Raw genomic sequence first — 9,668 nt, forward strand, 5'->3', positions numbered from 1 at the left:
CCGCAGTGTGCCAAAAAAGAAAAACAAGTGCGTTGCTAGCGGCAAAAGTGTTTCTAGCAACAGCACAAAACAGTGATGCGCGATGTGAAGAAAAAAGAGCAACGGAGACGTACACACACATGATTTATTGAAACTGTCCGCTCTGAAACATTCTTTTCGTATATTTTTTTTGGCCTACTCAGCCCCAAACCTGCTTTGAAAAGAGGTTGGTAAGCGTGATAAACAGCCCAGGTGTCTTTATTGAACGCTTGTTTACACGTACAGTGAAGGTTATTTTAAAATCAGCTCCCATAGCACTTGGTAGGCGGCGTGTAGCAGTCAACAAAATGACGCACGCAGCCTGCGTAGTGATCTGAACTCGCGAAATCTTTATCATTTTTTTTGCTGCCCCAACTCCGTCCAACTCTCATAAGAAATGGGTAAACAGTCTTCAAAATATCCGCTGCCCTTTTGAAACTGAATAAACAATATCACAGAAATACGCTCTAAAAGGTATCTGCCCTTTTCATAAAAAAGTCTTCGAGCAGCAGAACGCGTATATGAACCTTCATCGCGAGCATTAAATCCACATACGAATAGAAATTCCTGATTGAAGGTAGTATCAGAACTCAATGTTCAGCGCTTTATTAAAATATTGCCCAATGTTCCGCTTTTGTGCAGATTATTCCGTGTTAGAAGCGTTTGCGGCAAGGCTTTGGGAACTATTCTTGAACATAGATCACTCTTAACATCATTATAGAAAGCCATTGGTCTAGACATTTATAGTCATTCTAGCGCAATGTATAAATAGGTCATGCGTGGGCGAGGGTCTGTAGTATTGCCGATGCTTGTTAAAGCACACTCTAGGTTTTAAATCGTAATGAGTCTTTCTATCTACTTTATAAGCGTCATAAAAGTTTGCTAAATATGTGCGGAGAATTAATCTATCTTTTCAAGAAAGGTGTTACGGATAAGTGGTTACGACTTTCTGTCTGAAACTTGCAGGGCTTGTTCGAGGTTGTTACTACGAGGATGGCTTAGTTGGCTTGTTGGTGATGCATATTAGCAAGGTTACCAGCGCACGCATACGGGGATACGGAAGGAAGGAACGACAGGACAAGGCGCTGAACTACAACTGATTTTTTTATTCGGGAAAGAAAGACATATAGAACACAAGGCCAACAACATGACCTCAACACTTGTCTTTTCGCCTTCAGCATATTACAAACGTTGCACTACATAATCCTTTTCTTTTTTGCGAGAGCGCGACAGAAGGCATGCTTATACAGTTTTATTTAAGCCGCTCACTTTCAAGCACTTCGACAACCTCGCGTGCGTGCTTATCTTTCTATCTGGTGATGACTTCGCACTCGCGGAAAAACGGGACGCAAGCACATTTACTACAGGCAGAGTCCTTCAATGCCTTTCTGGTCATGAAACTTCACCATCACGCTCAACGTTTATACATAAACAGTATCTATAAACGCTGATCACGCTAGGGGAGAGCTTCGTACGCTGCCGCGCCTCGGCGCTGGTGTTGATCGGAGGGCAGCCGGGGGCGTGGTCAGAGCGCGTTTGGCAGGGAGCGGAGGACGGAGTAAGATAAAACAGACGCTCGCCGGCTTATCAACACTGCGCTTTCGCTTTACGTTTCGTGGGCCGCTCAAATGGACTTGTCATCTTGTGAGTGGCGAAAAAATGTGGTGCGAACGGGCATGCTGCTACTGCATTCCGTCCTGCCGGTCTGGCTAAAGAGCAGCGGAGACTGCCCGATGCCCTCCGATCTGCGGTAGCGCCACTCGCGGTAGCCTTTGTCCCCGTACGAAACTTGGCAGGGAGTTTCATGACCAGAGAAGCATTGAAGGACTCTGCTACAGGGGGAAGCCAAATGCCCCAAAACAAGTCTTTCCCACGAGGTTTTTATGTTCCCTGAGCCTCTCGTTGAAACATCTGCCCGTCTCGCCAATATAAGTGTTGCCACAGTTTAAAGGGAGAGAGTAAACAACGCCTTCGTTACACTGGACAAACTGATCACTGTGGTTCTTCAGGCAGCCCCCTTTTTCTCTGTCCCCGCCATTTACCATCGGACATAGCTTGGAAAGTTTGTTAGGGGCAGAGAAAATGACGTCAACGCCTGCGCGCAAACCAATCTTCTTGATATTGTGCGCAATCCGTGCATGTACGTAACCACCAAAATTTTTTCTTTCCTTAGTACTATCGCCGGGCAGTCCTGTCCGCCACGTTTGACGTCCTTAAACAAGGCGCGAGCCACTGATGTCAGCAAATAATGCAGAAAGTCCGCTGTCATCAGGCGAATAATCTGGGCCGTGAAACGTTTTTCTGCTGAATGGTCACAGGATTTTAAAAAGCAGTTTTTTAGGCAAGACATGACGATACCCCGTTTCACAAGTTTGGATTGGTTGGAGGAAAAGGGAAGCAGTGGTTTTGACGCACGTGGCTCGTACATCCAGAACACGTGTTCCCCCGTAAAATGCAGCTCCAGACCTAGGAACTTAAGCGAATCGTCTACTGGAACTCCGTGCGTCAACTCCAAACGGTTCAGGCAGTAACTAAAAATGGCGAAAACCTGGGCAACTGATGCGTCAAAGTTCAAGGCTTCACGATTTGAAACTATGAGGTAGTCATAGACTTACCTAAAGAACAAGTTTTACTTTTAACTCCGCTAAGGCGTCACTTAAAATGCGATCATGAAAGGCTAAAAACAAGTCACTTAAGTTATGCTCGATACATGACCCCATGCGGCTTAAAATTGAGCAGCTTAAAGAAAATTGTATGAGCACGCCTTCTGTTGCCCTCTCGCAAAACTAAAAGGATTATCTAGTGCAACGTTTGTAATATGCTGAAGCCGAGAAGATAAGTGTTGACGTTAAGTTGTGTTGGCCATGCAATTGGATGTGCGGTGCTCTATATGTCTTTCTTTCCTGAATAAAAATTAGTTGTAGTTCAGCGCCTTGTCCTGTCGTTCTTTCCTTCCGTATTTCCGTCTGCGTGCGCCGGTAATCTTGTTAGTTTGTTACAACGGCCGAGTTCATTATAACTACCTGCAAAGCATACTGAATCTGACTGAGTTTTGTCAAAGACAAGAAAGCGCCTAATTTGCGAGGGATCTAAGAAACGGGAATTACTCTGTACAACACTTCGGGTAAGTGCTGATGCTGTTAGAGTACCCGTCGTGTCTGAAGTTGGAGCTGGTTGATAATGATGATAAGGACTTTCCCTAATTCAATGGCGATGGCCTCAGTACAATTACCGTAATTACCCGATTCTAACGCGCCCCCGATTCTAATGCGCACCCTATTTTCCCGGCAAAAAAACCGAAAAAACTTGCACTTCCGATTGTAAGGCGCACGGAACTTTGTGAGCAAGAAAAACGAATGCGAGATAAACGGGCGATTTATTTCTCGAAGTAATCTCACCCATCTCCCTCCTCGTCGCTCTCCGCTGACCAGAACATCTCGCCCTTGGTGCCGTCAAGCGCGTTCGCGATGCCACACTTCATAACGGACGTTCAACAATGGTCGATGGGATCGTGGCCCACGCCTCGCACGCCCATCCTGCGAACTTCTCCAAAGGCGCACGCTTCAGCCGAACGCTCGTTTTGAACGCGCGAGAGCCGCTGCTGCCATTGCTGTTATCAAGTGCGCAAGTGGAACGATTTGACGATTTGTGTGAACGCCGATAGAAACGCCTGGGCGCCTATGCTTCCTGCGTCCGAAAAATTGTTGCTAAAAGCTTTGGCGCCATCTGGAGATGGCGATGGGCGAGATGAAATTTCCGTTGTTTCGGCAGTTTCGGTTTCGTATCCGATTCTAACGCGCATGCGATTTTTCGACCTATTTTTCCGGAAAAAAGGTGCGCGTTAGAATCGGGTAATTACGGTACTACAAATACTACAGGTTTTCCCGCTCAATTTAATCCAATCGCCATACAATTTAATCCAAGCGCCAGCCAGTTTAATCCAAGTGCCATCTAATTTAATAAAAATGCTATCTAATTTAATCCAGGTGCCCACGAATTTAATCCAAGTGCCAACCAATTTAATGCAAGCGTCAACCAATTTAATTCTGCTGTTGGAAGGTTGTTCAGGGGTGTTTTGTGCGGCATTAGGCGAGCTTTGTGGGCTCTGATGCGCGTGGTGTGATACAAACGTGGTGTTCCTTGATGTCTCACGTGCGAAATATCATATGCGCGTAGCTTAATGGACATTTACTAACATCCGCAGATAAGGAGAGCGGTCTCCTTTGATCCGTAGGTGGCGTGGGGTGATCGCCTGCGAGATCATCAGAAGTGTCGTCTGCTCGCGTATTGTTACCCCAGCAGATTTACCAGCGCATTTTTACGCGAGCAGACGACACTTCTGTCGCGAGCAGGCGATATTTCTGACGATCTCGCAGGCGATATTATAATTCGGAAAGATTGCTTAACACTAAAAAAACATTAATGAGTTTTTCCCAACGAAATGTCTTAAAGCATTGTTACGCAAGGAGCAGACGATAATTCTGACGCGAGTTACACTACGCTGGCCAGTCGGGTTGCGTAACAATACCGGAACAGACTATACGTCTAAGAAACTCGCAGACGATCACCACACGGCACCGACGGAGTAAAAAGACCGCTGTCCTGGCCTGCGGGTGTTAGAAAATGTCCCGAGGAAGACCGAAAGCTCCGGGGGAAGGAAAGAAGAAGTGCAACTCCGTTTCAAATGTCGACAGAGCCCGGATTGTTGACGTTTATCGGCGCGGTGGCGACTTAAAAATTCTCGCTGAGACGCTTGGTATAAACGTCAAGACGGCTAGATACATTGCAGCAACGGACCACAGCACCGCAATAAAACGTGGCGGTTCGTCAAAGAAGTTCGACGTGACCGTCGTACACGCGCTTACCGAGATTGTTGACAATAACCCATCTTTCACGCTTTCTCAGATTCAGTCTGTCCTCGCCGAAACCATGCCAGACCTTGAGATTAGTTTCTCCAGCATCGACCGGTTGTTAGATGGCCACGGCTATTCCCTGAAGTTGGCCACGCTCAGACCGGTAGAGAGAAACAGCCCGGAAGTTAAGGCGAAGCGCCGGGAGTACGCAGAATGGCTGCAAAACGATGGCACGACAGTGTCACGCTACTACATTTATGATAGCAATTTTAAAGTGTGGTGTGCGCGGAGTTTTGCAAGAGCGAAGAGAAGTGCTCCGGCCGTAAAACTTGTGACGGGCACCAGAGGGGCAAATGTAAACATCCTGCTCTGTATGTCGGCCAACGGCATCGTCCACTGGAGTATGGCCGACAAAGTACACTGGGCAGGCTTCAACGAATACCTTGAAGAAGCGTCGCAGCAAGCACATGGGCGAGACATGGGCAAGCACATGGGCGAGACCCCGAGGGCGAGACGGTCTTTATTTTTGACAATGCTCCAGCCCATCGACGGGCGGAAGTGGCGGCTTTGGCCATGAGCCAACACACGATCCAAAGACTGCCGCCCTACAGCTCTTTCTTCAATCCAACTGAAGAGGTGTTTTCGAAGTTCAAGTTCAATGTCAAGGCCTACCTAGAGGAACATCGACAGACGCTCCTGAATGCGCCAGCAGGTGCGACAAAAAAACAACACCGGTGCTCCATGCTTGTCAACGCCGCGAAAGGGGCCATTGAGAACATCAGTCGCGTTAAATGTGCAGCGTATGACAGACACAACGTTTGGTTTGTTCGCGCTGCCATTAACATGGAGAATATGTAACCACATTCAGTACGATCGCTACATAATACACCTCGAGATATCGCGAGGTGTCGTAAGACTGTTCACTTGTTCTGTGTGTGCTGCAATGTGAAAGACCCACTAAATAAAGAATTTCACATGGTCGAGTCATATAGCTGTTATGACCACATGCAATTTTATAAGATGTGCCGATCGTGTGTCGTGAAAACGAGTAAATCAAAGGGGCTTATTTCATATCCGTTAGGCCATAACCGGGTAACGGCAGAATCAGGGGGGGGGGGGGGTAAAAGTGATGAGGTTTCGAAGTGATTATTTACCACTCTCAAGCTCTCAAGTCTGACTGCAACTACAGGTTTTCCGGCTCAGGTTAATCCAAATGTCAATGGATATTTATTTCAAGCGCCAACCACTTTAATTCCTTCGCCAATAAAATTAATCCAGGTACCACAGGAATGTTCATGAGAGTTTTGGGCGAAATTGGGCACAGCTTTGCGGACTTTGTTGCGAGTGGTGTCGTTAAAACGTGGTGTTTCTTGATCCATTATGGGCAAAATGTCTTATGCGAACAGCTCAATATACATTTACCAACACGCGCAGACCTTTGCTGAGAGCTGATCGTCTGCAACGGTGCCGTCGACAACACACGTCAGAAGTACCGTCTCATCTTCGCATAACAATGCCTTCACAACCAGAGTTACTGGATATAGACAGTTGCGAAACTCCCCATAGGAGCCGGTCTTCGGTTGCCCCCCTGCGCCGGGGCAAGCACGGGGCAAGTTGACTAGCCTGTCGTCTGTCGGCAGGACGTTGAAGCAGTACTCAAGTGCTTGCGGCTGCTGCCGTAAGTCATAAAAAGAAAAGCCGCAAAAACACAAGTAAATTTTACGTAATAATTGTGTTTTCATTTAAAAAGCAAATTTTATTTTACAGAAGAATTCTGAATAATATTAGTTTAGTGAAGTTCCGTTTTCATCTCCTAGGTGCCGCGCGCGTCGACTTGCCCCTCAGCTTCCACGGAGTGGGGGGGCTAGCGCCGCCCGGATTCTGAAGCGGAGTTTCGCAACTGTCTATATTGAGTAACTCTGTTCACAACTTCCTTTGATAGAAACACATTACTTAAATGTCCTTTGCATTTTGAATTTGAATAATTCAATGCTTTTATGCAGTGTTAAGCAATATTTCCGAATTATAATATCGTCTGAGAGATCGTCAGAAATATCGCCTGCTGGTGACAGAAGTGTCGTCTGCTCGCGTAAAAATGCGCTGGCAAATGTGCTGGGGTAACAATGCGCAAGCAGACGACACTTCTGACGATCTCGCAGACGATCACCACATGCCATTTACTGATCAAACGAGACCGCTCTCCTGATCTGCGGATGTTAGTAAATGTCCATTAAGAACACCACGTTTTCATCCCACCACGCGCATCGAAGCTCGCCTAATTCCGCACAAAACACCCCTGAACAACCTTCCAACAGCTGGATTAAATTGGTTGGCATTTGGATTAAATTGGTTGGCACTTGGATTAAATTTGCAGGCACCTGGATTAAATTCGATGGCGTTTGGATTAAATTAGATGGCACTTGGATTAAATTGGCTGGCGCTTAGATTAAATTGTATGACGATTGGGTGAAATTGAGCAGGAAAACCTGTAGTATTACAATTACTACAATTACAAGAACCGCGCAAAGAAATAATAGCAGGTGCACTTGCCCGAGCTGTAAACCACGATGAGTCGAAGCACGCACTGGAACCCTCAACGACACGTGTGGAACAACCAAGAAAGAACCACTTGACACCTGTGGCAGCCCGCCAAAACTTAAGAATCCAGACAACACCACACAAAACACTCACGCGCCGGCCATCCAGACAAATCCAGCCGGCCAGACAAATCCCAACCAACTGGCTATCTACTGCACCCTGCACAGACAGATTCCAGTGATTACCGGGACCCACAAGTGTCTGAACTACGGGGCCTAGCCCGGAATTTCTTTATGCTCTCCGGCCGTGCATACAGAACCCTGAACTACGCACTCCGAGTACTACCCCTCTGTGTGGGAGTAGAGGCTGGCCGGCTCCTGTACAGGAAGGTACCAAGTACTAGATGCGCGGGCATAAATGGCCGTGTTGATTATCCCGAAGCTTCGGACTAGGTGTTCCTTGTTGAAGTAAACTTACTTTTTTCTTCTTAAAGTGCCGGACACGCCTACAACAAAAATATGGTGCGGAGAAGGAAGGCATAGCGGAAAGGCCATGAGAAGCTCACGAGAGTTTACTTTCTCTGTATGCAGTGATTTCTGCTCGTATTCTTTGCATCAGCTAGAGGTTGGCAGATATTTTTAAAGCGAATCTTTATTTGCCTCTCCATTATTTTTCTGGCGCTGTACCTCCTGCTGCTGCTGCTGCTGCAAGCTTGCCGTGAGCGCGGCCTGGTTTTCTTGTACGCTAGAGAACGCTGGCTTCTGCGGTTCGCCCGAGCGGTGCGGTAAAGCGACTTGGGAGGTGTTCCCGGGGAGGCCTGAGTTTCTGTGTGTATTACGTTGTCTGCTCTTGGTCAAACCAGTAAAACCAGCCAGTAAAAAACCAGCCACCAGGAGTGTCGTTGCTGTCCATACGCCGAAAGTATATTGTACCGAATACCTGAGGCAAGACAATGACGCGGGGCTGACTAAAAGACGACGAGTGTCGCGAGCACTGCACCCCGAAGCGACAATCCAAACGACTCATGAAGTTCGAGCGTGTTTTACTATGAGGCAGCTCTGTACCTCCTCGCAAATATTAACGGAAATGCAAAATAAAGGTTTCCACGGCCTGTCCTTCTTCTCACCGTTCTGATAAATTAACAGCTACGCCAGACATAAAATCACGCCTAAATTCCAAATGCATATGGAACTAAAGCCTGCTATGTGGGCCACGTTAAAATCTTTGATTAACGGAGATCCCACCGTTTGCATGGTAGCCTTCAAATTCCTGTTTCCTGTTACGAGCCCTTTCCTGATGTGAGGGTAAACTTATGCTTCTGCAATGTTTTTGCTCAAAGCGATGTAATGATGGCCGACCTCGATTCGTGATGTGAACTTTAGATTTAACAGGGTTTTTTATATATTATGAAGCACCAATTAGTCATCTTCGTGATATTTGTAACCTATATTTTAATGCAAAATAAACTGTACTTGCCAGTTGGAAAAGTTTGAAAGCGATCCTACTGTGCCACACAATCTTCCCAGAGAGGGTCTCCCTCTATTATCTTTTAATACGATTAGCAAAAGAGTGAAAGTACCAAACGTTGGGGCGTTGATGGCTGAGCGGGTGTTTGTGTTTTCCTAATTATGAGCCGGCGTAAGAAGTGCCAGTCGAGTGCAAAGCCTACAAAAAGTAACGCAGCCGCAGCATCTGCAATTCCTTGAACTACCTTATAAGATCAGGACCCTGCTCCCCGAGGTATATCATTCGTTCTTTTACGATAGTGTCTTCAAAACAGGGCATGGAACGGGGTCAATGACTGACATACAAACGGATTTTTATGCTCGCGCTACAGTCTTTACTCATCCTACGTATCGCAAGTGATGGAGCATGTTCCTGTTAACCATATTCCTCGTCGCAACCATGGGCACGCGCCATTGAGCGCGGAGAAAATTGAAGCAGTGCTTTAACGTTTCTATTCATGCACTACATGAAGTGCAGCGAAAGCAGCACCCAAGAATTGGTGCTTACGCCGGCTGACGACGTTGAAGTTCCGGCCGACATTTATCTGAGTTGCACAAACGGCAGTAGGCTAATCACCAGTTGTCAGTGCAGTCTGATAACATTATGCGAATGAACAAACATGTCCGGTATATGCATGTTCATGGCGCAAATTTGCGTTGGTTGTGGGAAGAGATGGTTTCTTTGCATTGCAACAACATATGTCCCGGTGCACCTATATTTCATCGCAGGTTATAGGTCCACAGGTAGTAGAGA

The sequence above is a fragment of the Haemaphysalis longicornis genome, unplaced genomic scaffold (genome assembly GCF_048455015.1).
Source record: "Haemaphysalis longicornis isolate Haplotype H1 unplaced genomic scaffold, Haemaphysalis longicornis Haplotype H1 scaffold_6, whole genome shotgun sequence".
NCBI classification, from domain to species: Eukaryota; Metazoa; Arthropoda; class Arachnida; order Ixodida; family Ixodidae; genus Haemaphysalis; species Haemaphysalis longicornis.